The following is a 20899-nucleotide window of genomic DNA, read 5'->3' as shown; positions in this document are numbered from 1 at the left end:
TTTTTGTGTAATGATCCCTCAGGTCCAAAAAGATTAAAATATAGAGGAGGGATGGCACTTCCAATCACTTTACCGAGCTGGAGAGGCCAATTGCTCGGCAATCTTTTTATATTTTACGAGTCTAAAAAGAGCTTAAAAAAGACTCGTTTTTTAGGAACGAGTGATAAATTCGGATAGCAGCTAGTTCCAGGTAAGTTTCGAACTTTTCAATCACGGTAGTGTAAAGAAGGTGGCTAACAGAATCACTCATCGCAACTGTTCCTCAAAAGGGTAAACAACCAAATGGAGGTGTATGATCGGCTAAAAAGTGGAGGTGATAGTAAGAACATGACCAAGGCTCAAAAGTTGATAGTAATGCGATCACAAAGGTTATTTACCGAAAGTGGGTTCATTTTTTAATGAGCTTGAACTCTGGGGGAACATATGCTCATAGCTAGGTTTATTTTTTAATGAGCTTGAACTTCGCGTAAACCTGCTCGTGCCATTCGTATAATAAGGATGTCTCTCATTAGTAGGTTCATTTTTTAGGTAGCTTGCCCCATGCGCAACTTTGCTCTGGATCCTTCTGTATGCAAGTTAGGAACGACCAACTACTATCCTAGGGGTTAAAGAACTACTAAGGTTAGGTAGGATAGTTTCACGACGGGAAACATTTCCTTTACTTTTCTGTTTTCGTCAGTCTCGACAAAGGTGAATGGTTGATCAAACCAATCACCTAACTTAAGCAGTTGAAGTTAGTAAAAACTATGGGGCTAGAGTTACGCTGGTTGCTTTTCACTTGCGCACAAAAGGTTTGCATGCCCCCAGGTATAAAGAAAAATAGAGTTTCCAGGTTACCATATGGAAATTCTTGCATTAAAGCAAAGTTGTTCCATCCGCATCTACGGACAAAACACTTCCTTGGCTCTATCCATCGAAATAGACAAAGGTGAATGGTGGGAGCTTCCACTCACATAACGTTTGACGAAGGAATCCTTTTCTAGTCTAATCCCATTTTCCTAAATGGATGGGTGTGTCAGACTAGTCATATATCCTATGCGAAAACCTACCTTATACTTGGGGTTTTCCTGCTGAAGCAGACTAGGGCGCATGCCCCCTGGGTTTAGTGACATTCACCGAATCACTCACACTCATCAGGTGGACGGACTGGAGGTTGATGAGACATTCCTTGTGCAAAAAGACCAGTTAGGGATGGCACTTGAATAGTAGTTGTGTTTGAACCGGGGAATGAAAGCTGGTCTATGAGATGGACCATTCTGCCTTCATACAAGAAACACATCACTCGAAAGAGTGAGGAAACAATAGCTCCCATGCTATAAATGTAGTCACGCCCAAGGAGTAGATTTTAATCTAATGGCCCTTGGACTACCATCACATTCAGATAAACAGTTTTCCTTCTCAAAGTTATAGGCAAATTTGGAAGGATCCCTAACGCTCGACTGGTTCCTTTATTGAAGCCTGACATATTTCGAATCTCAGGCAGAAGCGATGGTGAACCAAGTGTTTTCCAAGCAGTTGAAGAAAGGATACTCACGAAAGCCCCTTCATCTATGATAGTACCAGCCATGATCATTCTATAAGCTTGTACTATGATCTAGAATGGCACATTAGACGGTAGGCGGGGTCTCCCTAGTAGATTCCAATCAAAGGAAACGACTAGATTGCTTGGAGGAGGGACCGAATAAATGGCCGGATGAATCTCTGATGAACTTCCTTTCTACAGTAAAGGAACGGGTAGATTGCCCCCATGTTCATCGGATTCTATGTTAACAAAAAGAATTTGAATGGTGTCGTTCTCATTCTCTTTGGTGACTGTATCATCTGAAGATGGACCTTCTGAAGACAAGACTGGGTCGATTGTCGTCTCGACCTGTTGACTTTGGTCCGGTGTGGACTCAGAGGGTTTATCTTCAATGATAGATGCTTCGACCGACAACAGAGGCGTGTCAGTCGGATTTTCAACTAGCGATGGACTTGGCAAGAGTTTCTTGTATCCAGGAGGAAGTCGCTGCGGTGAAGCAGGACGGTTATCCAAGACTTTTAGCTTCGCCCAGGAAGGGACAACGATGGAGGGCATGATCACCTTCACACAGTATACAAGGAAATTTAGATCTTCCTTTTTGTCCATTAACTTCGTTTTCACTAGTTGACGGTGTACTCTCAATATGATCGTCAGAGGTTGAAGACATCGGATTGTGCAAGTGGGGAGACCAGTCCCTTAAGATCTGTGGGATGCAAGGACAATATCGATGATAGTGGTCTCCTTTGCAAATGACACATGGAGATTTAGGTTTGGATGGTGCAGTGTGTGGATTTTCGCCAGACGATGCATGGTTTCCCCCTTTCGCCATTGGCTTCTTCTTCTTCTTCTCCTTCCCTTTCTTCTTCTTCTCAGTTACTTGGTTTTTAGCGTTACTAGCTTCACCAAGCGAAGAGGAAGAAGGAGAGGGAGAAACAAACGAAGTAGAAGGTGGGGGAGCGACTTCAGTATCATCTGGTTGCTGATTCGATTGCTGAGGAATTACGGTGTTTTGAACGACAGAGGTCAAGAAAAGACATACCGGCAGACCAATTGTGAGTCCTGGAAGGGAAAATGTAGCCATGTGTGGAGCACCAACATCTCCCCAAGAAGAGAAAGGACTAGGATTCCCCCAAGGGGAAATCCTTGATTGGTTGACTCCATTTTCTCAACCTAAGACCAACAAGGGAACAGTGATGTTATTCCGATTGAAATAAATTTTATGACGCTTTGACACAACTTGCTTTTTCAATTTTTAAGAGTTGAGAAAAAGCTAAAGATGACTCTAGTCGCCTTCGATTTGACAAGTGTTCAGATGGAAATTTTCTTTTTAAAGAGTCTGAAAAGGAACAAAAGTGACTACTCTGGAAATCTAGACAGAGGGATTACCAAACCAATCGCAAAACTGCAAAATACTTTTTACGTATGGCAGTCAATCTTCCTGAATGATGTGTTCATTGCATTGCGATCGATAGAGCGGCAAACACGACTTCCTAAGGATAAAGGATGTAGCCTATTGTGGTCTCCAAATATATACTCGACGGTACGTGGGAGCACTAGTCCGTACTAGCACTTGTCGTCTCAAAGAGAAGGAATCACCCAACCTACGACGCTGGAATACGTCTCTAGCCTAGACTTCTAAATGTTGTGCGTTAGGTTCCAAAGCGTTTTTATGTTCATTGAGGTTTATTTTATTGTTGATCTTTCTTAATAAGTTTGCCTTTAAGGTTCACCACGTGATGTAAATATACAATTCCTAAATGTGCAATCTAAGATGATAAACAGTCATTTACTTTCTTTTTTCAATGAAAATCCTAGCTATTAAGGAAAGAGAGATGAAATTCTTTCAACATAGAGCATAGAGCACACACTAGATGCACCTTCCCTAAATCAATTCCAACATGCAGTCTAAATGCAAATGCATATGCATGTATTGTTTTTTCAGTTTCCTTAATGTGAGAAATGACAAAAAGAAAACTAAGTACAGATCTGAACTATTTTCTTTCAAAGTGACAGTACTAACAATTTTCTCTTTAAAAAACGAAAGGAAGACCATGACGACACTTTGTGATTTTGAATTAAAATTGCTTTCGACACTTGAAATACTAATAATTCCAAATCAAATACAATGGAAAAAGTGTAATCAACTATCTAAAAGAGGAATGATTTGCGACACACTTTTTTTTTACTGAAAACGACACTTGCGACACTTTGAAATCAAAAGACGACAGTTCGATTAAGCTACTGTTTGCAAAGGAGAACTGTAAATTATGAAAAATACATTAAAAAACATTCACAATTCCTTCTGATGGAGGCTGAATAATGCAAAGGAAGATGGTTTCAACAGAGATATACTGATCATAGACAACAAAACTACCGAATAAAGCTGAAGACAATGAATAAAAAACCAAAATCCGGAGGCAGAAATAGTCCTAGTTAATCATCGCACCTGTAACATAGGGAAACAGGGATGCATCTCACCTGCAATACACCGGAGGTGCGATGCATCCAGATTGCCAAGAAGAGACAGTGCGATAGTCCAGGGACGAGACTGAGCTTGGTTTTCACTCACAGTTTGCAGCTAAGTTCAGGGATTTAGGCTAAGCTAATGATTGTCAGTAAACACAAAGTATAGGGGATGATCTAATGAGTTTATTTGAGCTACCACCAGGGCACTTAGGATGTTTGCAAGCTAGATGTTCAGTTCATAACCCAACCCGGAGATTGACTGAAGCAGTGTTGATCTACTTTGCAGTTGCATAGCAAAAGCAGTTCGAAGGCTAGCTAGCTTAACTTCAGCTCCGTCTGTGATTTATAAAGCAAACAACAGTAACAAAACAAACAAACTATTCATTCCCCAGTGGAGTCGCCATTTTGTTATCGGGAAAACTAGTGTCCATTCAAGGCTTATAGTCCCACTAAGACGGGTAGCTATCTTAGAAACAAACAAACTAAAGTTACTTGTGTTTTCCTTTATGAGAGATAGATGAGATAAAAGCAGAGAGTACCAACCTTAGTCTTTCACTAGTCTCCTTTCTCATTTTTCTCTCCCTTGATAGAGCTTTCGCCACTCGTTTCTCACTTGTCCCACTTCAAAGAACACCTGTAGAGTCAAGGCAGCAAAATACAATCAAAGCATAGAGATCTATAACCATAAACAATGTAGGATCAGATATACATTAACCATATAAATGCATATACAAATACAAGATTCAAAGATATACAAGCATATGGAGGAAAACTCAAATAGCTTTATTGATAGAAGTAGTAGAAGAGAGGATTACAACCAAGCTGTCTGATCCAGCATCATCCTCCCAGCATGAAAACCCTCTTCACCTCATACAAAGCAAGATCACCCAACAATGTCTTCAAAGAGAAACCAACAGCACTTCCTTGCAAATTACAAAATTCCAGCTTCTGGATCTCTAGGATGAGGGATCCATATATAGATATTTGTAGGTGGGGAGTTAGCTTCCAGGATTTTGATTAGTGTCATTTCACTGATAGTTCTTGGTTCCACTTGGAGATTTCATGATCTCTTACTCATCCCTAGGCGAATTCAGAGAGGCAAGTGTCAAATGAGAAATTTCTAGAAGACTCTATGAGTTTCCACCTAGCAAACTACCTCTGCCATTTGTCTACTCTCGCCCATTGCACCCTACAGAAGGGCTTTTCAGTATGCATCGCACCCCCCATGTGTAATAGGTGAGATGCATCACACCTTGACCATGGAGCAGGTGAGATGGTCCAGTTTTAACCAATTCTGAGTAGTTTTTCAGGAATAACTTCTGGGAAATTATGTAATCAGCTGACCTTGTTCCTTTAGGGTATGAAACAACACTTTTAGGGGTTTAGAAGCCCTTGGTTTATGAGCATATGTGATTGGGGTTGTAGTGCCCAAATATGTCTATAACAATGCACCCAAATAAAATGAAGAAAAAATGGTAGGGTAAGTAATAGGTAAGTAGAAAAAAGGTTGCCAAAGTATAAAGTTGGTTGGATCAAAACATATGCATCATGCTTAAACACATATTTCCATATGTATGGTCAGTTATGGAGGCAAAAACAAAGGTTTGCCAGTTAATATGATTAACTCCCCCTCATCCATTTTTCCCCTTACTTACTAATTTCCTATCCACAAATATGTTCTAATACTTTAAATCCTTCAAGTCAAAGAGACTCAGAGCATTTCTCTGACTTTTGGTGGGACCGGACCCTCAACTTAATGACTTATGGACATAGGTGCTAGAATCCCCTTCATAAAATTCAACTCCCTTCATTTCCCTTCATTAGCTTAATAAAACCCCTTTTCCTAAGGAAAAAAATTATTTGCCTAGGGAAAGTAAAAACCACCATGTAAATTCTATTTCATTCCAAAACCCACAAAGAGTACTTTATCCTAAGTATCAAATGCATAAAATGAAATGCGCATATTTTACATTTAGGCTTAAGGAATAGCCACTTCGCTCATTTCATATTAATTTCTAATTTTATTATATAAATCCTCCATAATTACTTTTTTCCCGTATATTAATTAAACTCCTAAAATAAATATCCCAACCCTTAGTTTTAATAAAAACTATATAAATTACCCATATCCCGATACAACCTTACTTAATTTACCTAATCCCGGTAAACCTAAGTTAATCCCATCATTAACCTCACTCGTTTCACTAATCCCGTGATTAAGCCATGCCCGATCACTTAACCTAGGATTAATTCTTGTGCCCCCCCTCAACTCCCGTTCATTTCCTTCACGTATCTTCTCCGCCCGACTACCGTCAAATCACAAGCGCCCAAATCTAACGAACCACAGCCATATCTGCCGAGCCCAGTAGCCGACCTTTACCCACCCAATAAAGCAGTTTTCCCCGACCCCCCGAATGCTACATGTCGTGCTCTAAAGTAGATCGGGTGACCCCTCCTAAAAACCGCCCATGCCACAAAAGTGGTGTGATGGCCCTCCAATACCGCCTCCCCACTCAACCCGCCAAACCACCTACTGTTCATTCATAAAATTGCCACCAAAAAATAACCGTTACGCCATAAAAGGCCGAGAAGCCCATTTTCTCATTTTTTTGCTCGTTTTCTCTGTGAACCTCTGCAAATCAGTGATCCCTGCAAACGCTAAATTCACTATTTAAACTATGAATTCACCCCTGAAGAAAGTTGCAGAGACCCCAGTCGACCTCTCAGTCCGTACTAGAACCATTCGAACCTCTACAGCTGCCTCCAAATTTGCATATTATTCACCCAATTCCAGGTATTTTACCACAAATTATCACTCGCCCTTTCAAATTCAGAAATGCTCAACCTTGTATAGTGTTTCAATTAAGTAAAATTAATTGAATAAATACTTTAAATTTTAAAACCCATGGCCAAACCCTCTGAAAAATCCGAGTTTCCGTGAAAAGCTTCTAAATAAACCTGTAAAGCCTAATTTAAATCCACAAGAACTAAATTATGGCTGCCCCTGTTGCCCTGGACGTCAGACCTATCACGAATCCCCATTTGGACCTCAACCATCTTCCCTTGGCTGACAGGGATTTCCAAATTAAGGATACATCTACCCAAAACCTCTTGCTTAAAATCCATTGTTTAAGTAGGAATAGATACCTCAACCATGCTGATGATATTGGCCTTTGGGAATCAAATTTGCCCAAATACCAGTTCCCATAGGTACATGTTTCCCTGAAATTGTCCGCCAGTGCCATGCCTGTTACATTCCCAGCCTAAGAGCTATTATGTCCCTTGACCAAAAGATTCTATTCACCATTATAGCTGATTCCATAAATGAAATGTTGCAACTCCAACCGGGACCAAACCTGACTCCACTCTCAATTGAATATTTGTTAGACCAATATTCCAAGTTAAGTCCCTCTAGACTGGCCCAATTGTTCTAACATTTCATTGTTGAAGAACATCACATTCCCAAAACTCCTCCCCATATCTTTTCTCCATGTTCTCTGAAAGGGGCAAAAAAATCATCACCATGATATCATGTGTCCTAGGTTGCTCTGCTGATGAATTTTTTGATGAACTTATCTTGGCCTTCATGTCAATCTATACCCCATGACAACCTCCTGCTGTTTTGTACAATTATGCTGAGTTTATAGCTGAGAGAATGGATGAACAGTGCACCAGGATGCATAATGAAATAGTGTTAAAATACTCATATGTCCTCTACCATATGTTCCTATATTATCAGCGAGACAGATTTCCTTTTCCCCTCCAAAAGTTGGATACCAAAGGCCAACCCAGGTCTGTCATTTTTTGGACCCCACTGTTCCATAAGTTTGAGTCACCATATACCTATTCAGATTTCATAGATTCTTTTCTTCATCCACTCATGACTATGCTGAAAGGAAGCCCTCCACCCAGGATAAGTCCAGAGATCAAAAGGGTCCTTTAGTTGTCTAAACAAAGCAAAGTGGGAGATTGATACCTTTACCAAAACCACATAGAGATAAGAATTTATGGTTGCCATCTTGCACCATATAAACTACCCAAATGCCTCCCCATGAAGTTATTTTCTCTAAAGTACTATAGGAAAATAATGAACTCTGATGAGATAAATTTTGTCTCGACCAAGAAAAGATCACAATTCAAAGTAAAAAACCAGTTAGGCCCCTTCATTTGCAATTCTAGAGAGGCAAAGAAGGAAGCAGACCAAATTTTGTAGCAAATGAAGTTCCAAAAGAGTTTCATGTTGAGGTATGACCCTCAAGAATTTATGACCAGATTGAGGGAGAAGGCCAAGTTGGGACCTTATATTCACCACCCCACTCCAGAGATAGAAAGATACACAAATCAATCTAAGTGGGTGGAAAACACTCTATAGACAGAGACAGTACAAAGGTAGATGTAGAGAATGCCTTATGTGACTTAGAAAGACAGTTTGATGAGATCTTGTTTCTGCGGGTACTTGAATAGCAAGAACCAGCCATGAGTACCCTTCCTATCATGCAGACTCCTTAGAATGAGGAAAAGAACCCCAAAAGGCCCAGGGAGGAACCCTTAAGTTCAGGAATGGGCACATCAAATGTACAGTATGAGACCAGTCAGAGCAAAATACCTAGGCTGAATCCTGTTTCAGAGCAGGAAGACACAGAAGGCTCAGTAGAAATAACTGATACTGAGTTGGACAGAAGTAAAGGCACAACTCTATCTGAAGAAACACAGGGGCCCTCCACATCACAGACCCAGATCTTGGAAAGGCAGCTAAGTGTAGAAGTATCCTCATTCAGTAGGCCTACTGATAAGGATAAGGATATAAAAGATAGATATAAAGAGATCAAGATGAGAAATGAGAAAATAAAAGCCCAAACTTATGCTCAATACCTCAAACTCACACCCACCAATCATACAAGGTTGATGTAAGCTTTTGACATCAAGTAGGGAAGATTACAGATGTCCTTCATAAAATCAATTGCATAACAACCAAGGACATCAGCAGATTATAAGAGAATTGATTTTGAAGAGATGGCAAGGGATATTCATCCCATAGACCAAATCAAGTTGCACAAACAGGCTAGAGAGATGATATACTCCACCCTCATAGGTAAGGCCATAGTTGTTCATCAGTTACAGAATTCATTGAGCAATATCTCAGCTCAATATCAATTAGAGAAGGCCTCTTCACATGCCAAGGATACTAGGATCAAGTCCTTGGAAGACTTAGTAATTGAATTGGGACATGATCCCAAAGATATTAAAGCCACAGAACAGTTAATTAAAAGAAACAATGATGACATTGTTGCACTGAAAAAACAATTGAGGATACCTCAGCTGCAACATCCCCAAACACAGGAGGTCTTAGAGAGCCAAACCAGACATGAAGAGTTGATGGAATTGGTCCTAAAACTTAATGATCAGTTAAGGGAGGCAAAGAAGGAATTAGACATTTTAATTCAATTGAAGCAAAGTGATATTGCCACTACATCAGCAAATGTCATCCCAACGGTCTCAACAGCAGTCCCTTCAACATTGGCAGCCTCATTGGCTCCCACAGCTCCCATGCCTACAACATAGCCAATTTCAACAGAGTCTACATCAGCAGTGGGTGCATCAGGGGAAAAAGCAATAGAGTTGGTCAAAGCCATGGAGGAAATGTCTATTCAGGCTACAGAAATGAATAAATTGAAAGAAAAGGTGGCAAGCTTAGAAACAGATTGCAAGCTTGCCAAGATCATGCACAAGGAAGAAGTACAGAAAGATGCCAGAATAAATGAAAGATTAAAGGCGATGGAAAAAGATCTAACACTAAAGGAACCCCTTGGGCAAGTCAAGGAACTATTATGGGCCAATATCATTGACTCTGTCAATGATATTTGGCCATCCATTCAAGTGATTTTTGAACAAATAGACCTAATAAAGATAGCTACAGAAGCTATCCAAAAAGTCAAGGAAGAACTAGGAGACATGCCTGAAGATGCAACCAGACTTATCCACTTCCTCAATAGTAAAAACAACTATGAACTTCAAGAATTGGATATAGGGGATAGGACAGAAACAAATTTGGAGGTAGGAAATGTCATTTCCAAGAGAAACTTAATGTTAAACTTGGAGGACAAGTATCCAAATATGCAAGTAGCAGTTGATATATTTATGACCAAGTTTCAAATTTTGAGAGAGAAAGGGTTACCCAGTCCCTTAGTCATAAATGACAAGCTCATGACACAACAGGATTATAACAACAAAATTAGAGAGCTAGCTAAAGAACAGGCCAGTACATCATCAATAAAGGCATTGCCAATAGGTGAGGTTCTTTACCAGACATTTGAAACCATGTTTTTCCTCCAACATGAGGTGAAACACCTATTCATCACTAGGCCTACTTTTGCTAAGTACACCAAGGCAGATGAGATATATAGAAGGATGTTGAAAATCAAGTTACCTGACGCAGAATTGTGGGAAAGATTGACTTATTTATAGTAAAATGTAGTAAAAAGGTTAACATACAGTTAGCAAAGTAAAGGGTAAAGACAGGTCACCGTGGCTAAAGAGTATTAGTGCCAAAGAGTATCAGATGAAAGCCAAAAGTAACTAAATCCTCCAGCGTGAAAGTTCAGACAACAAAGAGCATAAAGGGCTACAAATCAAACTATAAAGGCCAACAACACCACAATAAAAGGGACAACATGAAAGCAGATCAATAGTTGTCTCTATCTTCTTGCAAGAAGATATTTGTATTTCTTAAATTAAATCTCAAGTTATTTTGAGATATTTTGTAATAAATTTGTATAAATACTTCACAAATCGAAGTATGTAGTATGTAGGTGTGGATTCCTAGACATTTCTATAGAATTCTTGATCAAAGACTGTAAAGCTATTGTATCACTGACTAGACCAGCAAGCTGGATTGATGAATAAAGACAAGATATTTCACAAGATTCATGTGTAAAGCAAAGCGCAAACAAGTATTCTCTCATGTTATTGTCATATTCCTTAAATTTTTTCCATAATCTTTAATGTATTTCTGTATCTGAATGCTATAACATGGAATGATATCTCAGAATTTGTTTAATTACACTCTGTTTTAACTGTTATGCATTCAAATGTTTTCTACTAATATTTAAGTTAAGGAATTCTTAATTGCTCCTTAGTTTAGGTTGTCTCTTTATAATCTATAGCAAAGCATTCTTAATTGCCCTTTGTTTCCGATTACCCTATGTTCCTTGTTTAAGTCCCGGTTTGAGAATTCTTGATTGCTCTCTCACCCTCATTCAAACCATTTCACCCCTCTGGCCCAAAGACCTGCACTCTACTCTACTATTTTGCCCTTTGAACATTCCCTTTAGTGCGTTAATTCCAGTGCTATTGCCCTTCTGTTGACTCCATAGCCCAATGGTCTAAAGACATCATCCTATCCATCTGTTTTAAGGATTCCACCATCCAATCTTCAATACAAATCAAAAACCCCTTGAACATTCAGAACTAGCTTAATATCCCAGCAAACAAAGCTAAATCACATAGAGAGAGCCCTCTCTGAACCTAGTTGGCTAGAGCCTATGCCCAAAAGTTGGTTTGTGGTTAGCTCGGTCATTTTCTTTCTTCTAATAACTTCTAAAGAAAATTCTGAGTGATAACACCATGGACTATGTCAAAGGAAGAGTAGTAGAGCCTCCTTCAACTATATTCGCAGTTGCACAAACAAAATACAAGAAAGGTGAGGTTAAAGCTAAGAAAATTATTGTTGAATCTATTCACAAGCCTTTGGTTGCCTATATTTCTGATTTGGAAACATTTAAGGAGATGCGTGACAAGCTGGTTGGGATGTTCAAAGTAAATAATGCAAATCAAGTTCTCTTTCTGAAGAACAAGTTGAAATACATCAAGATGGATAGAGGAGAATCCATCCTATCATACTCCATGAGGATTACTGAGATCAAGAATGATCTCCTATCTATTGGAGAAGTCATTGGTGATAGGGAGCTTACTCTTATTGCTCTTAGAGGCCTTACAAGAGAATGGGATGTGTTCAACACTACCACCCTCAATAATGACAGGATTCCAAGATTTGATGAATTATTGGCTAGATGCACTCAAGAAGAAATAAGGATGATGGAAAGAGACAAGCCCTTAAATGGAAACAATCCTACGGCCTTCTCCGTTCATTCTAGGAGGAAGAACAATGTTGGTCCAAGAAGTCAAGGTCAATGGTTCAAGCCAGGATTCAAAGAAGGAAGAAAAGGAAGATGGTTCAATTGTAATAGGTTTGGCGACTTTTCTAGAGAGTGTTCTCACAAGAAGGATACTCCAATAGATGATGACAACAATAACAACAACTACAAAGGCAATGGAAATCAAAGGAACAACAAGTTCAACAAAAAAGGAAAGAGGAAGGTTCTCGTTGCTCGAAATGGAAATGATCATCCTCCCAAGAAGTCGAGAAACTCCAGGTATGAAGAAGTTAATATTGTAAAGAAAAAAGAATTTTGTCTTATTTCTACCCTCACCACTGCCTCTTCTCCGAATACATTGGATCATTGGTTGATTAATAGTGGTGCCTCAAGGCACTTCACTAGGTACAAATAAACTCTCTCTAACTTGATTGAAAAGAAGACAAATATGGATATTATACTTAGGGATAATGCCACTTATCCCGTGAAAGGAATTGGGACTGTTACTCTCCACTTAAATCAAGGTCAAACTCTTCATTTACAAGAAGTGTTATATGTACTTGATCTGAAAAAGAATTTGGTCTCTATTTCTGCAATGGAAGATAAAGGTTTCAAGGTGACATTCATTGATGGGAAGGTTTGTGTTTGGCAAAGGAACCCAAGAGATGCATTCACTCTTGGATTCAGGGTTGAAGGTCCCTATCAGGTTGAAGGAAGTTCGTTGGGAGAAATGACTTGTGATACTTCTCTTCAATCCGAATTATGGCACCGAAGGTTTTCTCACCTTCATTTCAAATCTTTACCTGATGTAAGGAAGATGGTCACGGGTATGCCCAAATTCAACTTAGATCATGAAGGTGTTTTTCAAGGTTGTGAAGTTGGAAAACATACAAGGGGACCATTCCCCTCAAGTGAAACTCAAACCACCGTTATTCTTTAATTGTTCCATTTTGATCTAACAAGTATTTTGCCCGTGACATCTTTGGGTGGATATTTGTACTATGCTATTTTTATGGATGAATTCTCTCGCAAAACATGGATCTATTTCTTAAAGAAGAATTAAGGTTCAAATGGTTCCGCTCTTTCAAAGCCTTGGTTGAGAATCAAACAAGGAAGAAGATCAAAATATTGAAGATCGATAATGGGACTGAATATGAGTCAAATGAATTCAAAAACTATTGTAGAAAAGTTGACATTAAGAGGGAGACCACTACTGCATATACTCCTAAACAAAATGGTGTTGCCAAAGGGAAGAATCGTACTAGCATAAAAGCTACCCATGCTATGCTTCATGAACAAGCTCTTTTTAAGTTCTTATGGGGAAAAGCTGTGAACACCGCTGTGTATGTCAAAAGCAGATGCCCACATCAAGCCTTGGACTTCAAGACTTCCGAAGAAGTATTCACTGGTAAGAAACTTGATGTTTCTCATTTTAGAAGTTTTGGTTGTCTCATATATTTTCATGTGCTGAAAGAGAAAAGAAACAAACTAGATGCATCTGGGAAGAAAGGAACGTTTGTGGGCTATAGTGAAACTTCAAAGGCATATAAAATCTGTGTGCCTGGTCAAAAGGAAGTTGAATTAAGTCATGATTTCACTTTCGATGAAGATTATGCTCTTATGAAAGTCCGATATCTTCCTATCCCTAGGAAGGACAATGATGATGTTGATGCAGAAAAGTAGGATGAGCCCTTGTCTGATGAACCAATGCTCGATGTGGAAGGTACGATGGATCCCATTGATCCACCTCGTAGAGAGCCCTGTACTTCAAGAAAAATAACTTTGTGGCTCAAAGATACTCTTGAAGATGCTAAGAAACATATTGCACTGAGGGGGACATTTCGTGAAAGCAAGAAGATGAATAGGTATCAACAGTACTTAGCTACCATGAGTACCATTATACAATGTGAGCCTTACACATTCGAAGAAGTCGTGAAACACCAAGTTTGCAAGGATGCAATGAACAAGTGTATGAGTTGGTCATGAAGAATGATGTCTGGGATGTGGTTCCTAGACCTAAGGACAAGTCAGTGGTCAGTTCAAAATGGCTCTACAAGATCAAACATGCAGTTGATGGGAGTGTTGAAAAGTTCAAGGCCAGATTTATTGCTCGAGGCTTCTCTCAAAAGGGAGTAGGCAATGATGAGATATTTGCACTGGTTGCCCGATATACCACCATCCATTCGATCATAGCCCTTGTCGCTTCGCAAGGATGGAGCCTACACCAGATGGATGTCAAAATTACCTTCTTGAATGGCTCACTTAAAGAGGAAGTCTATGTGGAACAACCCGAGACACATGTATGCAAGTTGAAGAAATCCCTCTATGGATTGAAGCAAGCCCCTAGGGTTTGGTATGAGAGGAATGATAGCTATCTTATGTAGCTGGGATATACAAGGAGCAATGTTGACCCGAACCTATACTTCAAGGTTGAAAAGGACAAGCCCCTCATTCTGGTCCTTTATGTGGATGATATCTTTCTGACAGGTGATGACCCTCTCATTCATCAATGCAAGAAGGAGTTGGCTTCCAAATTTGAGATGAAGGACCTTGGATTGATGCATTACTACCTAGTGCTGGAGGTTTGGCAAAAGCCAGGTGAGATTTTCCTTTCTCAAAGGAAATACATTGTGAAGCTACTTGAGAGATGTGGGATGGTGGATTGCAAATCCGTGACTATTCCAATGGAACTCAACTTTAAGAAGTTATATGGAAGTGTTGCTGGGCCCGGATTAGCGAACCCTTCTGAGTATCGTCAACTTGTGGGGGGCCTAATGTTCTTGGTCAACTCTTGTCTTGACATATGCTTCACTATGAACACGTTGAGTCAGTTTATGGTCGAGCCTCATCACATTCATTGGATTGTTGCTAAGAATATCTTGAGATATCTTCGGGGCACAATCCATTATGGACTGAGATACACTGTCAGGAACTCGAGGCTGCATGGATATTCAGAGGTTGATTGGGATGGCAGTGTGGTGGATCATAAGATCACGTTTGGGTGCTACTTCTCTTTGGGGTCTGCTTCTATATCTTGGATGAGCGGGAAGCAAAAATCGGTTGCTTTAAGCACCATCAAGGTTGAATACATTGTTGCGAGTATGGCCTATTGTGAAGTTGTTTGGTTGAGGAAGCTCTTTAATGACCTATTTCAGCATTTGCTAGATACCACCATGATCTTCTACGACAACCAAAGTGGGATTCTCCTATCAGAGAATCTTGTGTTCCACAACCCCTCCAAGTACATTGATATTAGGTACCACTTTATCCAGGATATGATACAATGGGTAGAAATAAGGCTCCAACATATCAGAATGGATGAGTAGGTCGCCGAAATTTTCACGAAGCCTTTGGGGAAGGTCAAATTCTTAACCTTTTGACAGAGACTTGGAGTCGTGGAACAACCCTCCTATGAGGGTCCCATATGAGTTGGACACTTAGCTATCGGAGCTCCTGGGGGCTTGGGGTACTTCTTGGAGCTATGAGCGACCATAGGGTGAGTGGTTCACCTTCCCCTAGTGGTGTGCTATGTATAAGGTGAGTGGTTCACCTTCCCCTATGATACCCCATGATGGTTGACGTGTGTAGGGTAAGTGGTTCTCCTTCCCCTACCAGGGCACATGTATGTAAGGTGAATGGTTCACCTTCCCCTACAATTAACATATGCATAGGATGAGTGGTTCACCTTCTCCTATGGCATATGAGTAGGATGAGTGGTTCACCTTCTCCTAGTGATGCCCCAGCACACATCCTACCCATAGAGTCAGGGACTTATGGGGAATACCTCTCATCTGGCCAATGAGTTGGGAAAATATGGTTAGGGACCATAGCACTAAAAATGGATGCAACATGTATTTTCATACTCCCTATGACTAAGATGCATGGTGTTCATCAACTTGATCTACGATTAAGGACTGACTTTTGGCAATGGATAGTGGTATGATCTTATGACTCACTCTCGATCACTTCTTCTTCATTATTACTTCATGGTCCAGTAGAGTAGAGTAAGGACGTGATGACAAGGATGTTACAGGATGTCAGGATGGCATGATGGCACATGGATTGGCAGGTGGAATTCTCCCTAGATAAGAGGGAGTTTTAAATTTGGCAATTTGGGCCAAATTCCACCTTAGGACAACTCATATGATGGAGATGATTATTGCATTGGAGTCCTCTTTTCGAGTCAGGTCCAATTTTTATATAAATATCATCTCATTCTAACAAGAAGAAATGGAATTTTGAATTTATTCTCTCTCATGCACAAATTGTCAAGGTCTGCCTTAGTCAAATGTAGGCTCATGAAGCCCAATAGATGTGTCTCCTCACCCTCAACGAAGTGTATAAATAGGAGTAAACTCTCTCTTGATTTGGACATCACTCATCTCATCACATATCTCTCTCTCTTTCCTCTCTTGATTGGTTCATACAGCTTGGAGGCAGCCTCTTCCTACTTCGCACGTGTGAAAGGAGGACGAATTTATGGGATTCTCTACTAGCCGAATTTCAAGAAAATAGACCAACGTTGACCAGGGTTCTTTTGACCAACATTGACTGCATTTTCTTAAGCATAAATTCAATTTTTGGAGGCCGCATTTATTGGCACAAATATCGAGGAGTTTGGTTCAGTGTGAGCAGGGTTGACTTTAGCATTGACTTTAGATTTGACTGCACAAATTACACTAGTTTTTTCTCTCCTTTGACTAGGTTGACCAAACTGCTTTAGGTTGACTTTGACCCTCTTGGAAGGCTGAATTAGACTTTTGTTGACCGAGCTGCTTGAAGGACATTTTGGTGCTTCTTTGACTTGAGTTGACTTTCTGGTTAGGGTTGTTGTTGACTTCTGATTTGACAGAATTGTTTTGGCCAATTTAATTTGATATTTGTACTCTCTCTCTCTCTGCTGAACTATTGAAAAATAATAAGAAGATTTGATCAAAGGGTTTCCCCACATTGGGGTTTTTCCTTGGCATCCACCACATCTTGTGTCCTCTTCTCTTGGCTTGTCTTCTACACATGTTTTTATGTTCTATCTGCATTTAGTATCAATGTGTTTAAGTTAATGTGATTGCTATTGGATATAATTGGAAATTTTCATTGGGTTGATAAAGAACATTGAAGTAAATTTTGCTAAAGCATAGAACATACCATTGTTATCTAAAATTAACATCAGATGCGGAACCATGTTGTCTTCCCTTTTTTGTTCTTATTATTAGCCATTTCAGGACAATCCCTTTTGAAATGCCCAAATTTTTGACAACCATAATATTGAATCTTTGACATGTCCTTCTTTGGCTTATTGTAATGAGAGCCACCCTTCTTCTGTCCTTTATTCTTGAAGCACGTTGTTAATGCTTGAGAAGCTTCTTCCTTCCTATCTCTCGATATAATCCTTGATTCTTATTGAGCACAAGAGGCCCACAATTTTTCAAATGTAGGTGTTTCCTTCTTGTTGCTTATACCTGCTACAAATGCATCCCATGATCTAGGGAGACCATTGAGTGTTGTAGTCACGAGTTCACTTTCAGGAATAGTTTCTCCAATCGCTACAATTTGATCCTTTATTTGAGAAATCCTTACAAAATATGAAGCAACCATGTCATCATTCGTCATTGTTACATCACGAAGTTCATTCTTTAAACTCATGGCTTGACCAACATTCTTGATAGAGATTTGTTAGGGCATCATACATCTTCTTAGAAGTATCCAACTTTGCAATGTAGGGGATGAGATGATCTCTAATGGAATCCACAATGATGCTCATGGCATTGAGATCATCTTCCTTAAACTTCTCTTTTCCTGCAACATTTGTTGGTTCCACAATTTTCCCTTACAATATCCAATTCCTTGTTCTTTGCAAGAATAATCAATTCTAACTTTCCAAACCTTAAAGTTTGAGGTTCCCTTTAATGTGTTTTCATATTTCATAGAGTAGGCCATGAATGTGAATCAAGGACTTCAACAATGATTATCTCAAATTAAGGTTTCTTTAGAAGTGATCTCAAAGTTCCTTTCCTCACTAAACCTCTAATGCCATGTTGATTTTCTAAGTGCAATGATAACCAACACAATATTTCTAAAAAACATACAATAAATTTTGATGTATATCTTCTTTTACTTATATTCCAATATATCATTCAATAATTATACTTCCAAAATTCAACCATAAAGAACAGTAGAACAGTAGAGATCACAATGCACAAAGAGACAATATTTACCATGGGAAATCCGACCAAGCAGAAAAACCCAATGAACTCTTCAATAGAGAAATTCTTCTATTCAACAAGAGACACACCTAGACCTATGTTCAAACCTAGTCTTCCCCTCTAAGTCAAGCCTCCCAATCTAATCTAGCAATTCACTCTACTGATTTGCCCCAAAAAATCGCTTTCTGCGTTAGCTTTAGAAACTCGACTTTTTGAGAAACTGCACAGAAAATCTGTGAACCAGAAGAGTGATAATCTATCCACACATGTGAGCTTGAGAGAGAGAGAAAGAGGGCTAATTTATCCTTTTCTTCCTTCTTGATATTTGCTAGAATGCCCAAAACTTGTCTTCTTGAGAGAGCGCAAATTGGTGGTGGAAAAAAGAGGTCAAGCTACCTTTATATAGTGATCTGCCTTAGCCAAAGGGGTGTGTATTTTTCCTAGGTTGACTTGACTTGAATGGAGGCTGACTTAATAACTTTTTGAGCCAAAAATTATAATTCAAAAATTCAAATTTTCTTCTTTTAAAAGTCACAATGGGACTTTGACTCAAAATATTTTTTCCTTTTGACTCTAGCATTTAAAATATGCTTTACAATAATAAATAGAAGTATGCCAAGTGACACAATATACATTATGAAGACTGACCATAGTTACAAATTCAACACGACTAAGGGGTCCCAAGGAAGTGTTAGTTAACCCTTTGACATAACATTCAAATGTATTGGGTGAATGGAGAACAAGTGCATAACCTTTTTCAATGATGGTATTCATGTTTCAAGGTATTCAATGGAATTTTCAACCAACCTTCTTCAAGCATATTATTCTCGTAGAAAGGTTAAGTGATCCTTCCTAACAAAAGGTTTTTATGGGAAATTCTAAGCGTTAGTAAACCCTTCCTCTAGCATAATATTCTCATGGATGGGGAGCATGAAGAAGGGTTGGTAGAGTCTTCTTTACAGATGATATTCATGTCAGGGTGCATCCATTTTAAGGGTTAGCTAACCCTTCCTCTGAAAAAAAATATTTCGATGTAACTTATAGTGAATACCATCCTTCGAGAAGACAAACTTTAATGAAGAATGCAACACCTTTTTTCAAAACTTTGGATGGAAAATTTTAGAGAAAGTTGGGTCTTCGAATTTAGCACCCAAATCCCTAAATTGTGTTATTTCCCTTGCAACAATCTTGATATCAACATTAAACCTTTGATCTATAAACTACCATAAATATTTCACTAGAATGATGTGTCACAACTATAACAAGTGTATTGAAAATATCTCTATTATATAATGTTTACTTATTAATTAGCCTGATTACAAAAATAGATTAAGAATGGAATAAAAGGAGTTAAATAATAAACACCACACCATGCATACAACGAACACAAGATATAATCGACTATGTCTTGCTCTATTTTTCTAAAATATAAGATGCAAATGTAAAGAAAGATAAACTTACTATGGAGTTGTCATAAACAATGTGGCTTGTATGATTACTATGGGGTCTTCTACTTACTCTATCCTACTCATAATATCCCGCTCTTATTTTATTCAACTATGGAACAATAAATCAATACAACAACAATGGAACCGCTTCCTTTCGTAGTTGCACAATGTTTAACATGTCTTGATAGTCATCAAGGGTTAAGGTTAGGGTTGGTATATACAACCCTTGATTACGGTTGTAGGGCTTTTGACCCCCAAAAATCTTCTTAAAATTCGGCACTTGACTAGCTCCACAAGTATGAGTAATGGGGACTATCATGGCATCAATTTAGTGCCATGGTGGTCAAAAGCATAAGTTACCTCAGGAGGCGGTGATATATGCACTAATTGGTAGGTCTAGATGCGTATAATAAGATTAAAGGGTTAGGGACTTTGTCAACAAAGTTTTGACTTTGACCCCAAAAACAATTGTTAAGTACCCAAAATGGGTTCCAAAAGATTGGGAGGTCTAGATGTGTATAATAATATCATAGAGTAGGGGACTTTTTCCACAAAGTTTTGACTTTGACCCCAAAAGCAATCGTGAAGTACCCAAAATGGGTTTCAAAATATACCTTGCATGATTTTATGCATCACACTCCTCAACACATTGACCTATGCAAATTATGTATTCACACATAACCAAGATCATACAAATAGATTATGTATTAACATTTTCTAAGAATGTTCCATCCTTTCATTCGAGTCTTTGAGCGGTTTGAGTTTGGGGGGCCATTAGTTCTTTTTTTCTCAAATTCTCCTTCCTTTGTAATTTGGAATAATTGTAATATGTAAAGTGTCCTTAAAAAGAGAATGATGCAAGTTTTCTATGAATTCTTACTAACGAAAATAATTATATAAAATTTGTTTTAATCCTTGATCCTTTATTTCATGTTGTCAATTAATTAAAAAAAAATCTTTATAAAAGTGTTTGAGGTAGTGAGTGACCATAAACATTCACCCTTTTTATCATTTCAAAGAAAATAGGATATATGAGAGAGTGTCTTAGTGCATCTATGTTGTCTAAAATCCAATTTTCTTTCAAATGATAATTAAGGTATGTTATTT

The sequence above is a fragment of the Pinus tabuliformis genome, chromosome 4_1 (genome assembly GCF_031772625.1).
Source record: "Pinus tabuliformis cultivar Carrire ecotype Pingquan chromosome 4_1, CPIR1, whole genome shotgun sequence".
In the NCBI taxonomy this organism is placed as follows: Eukaryota; Viridiplantae; Streptophyta; class Pinopsida; order Pinales; family Pinaceae; genus Pinus; species Pinus tabuliformis.
Note: the sequence above shows the minus strand (reverse complement) of the source record.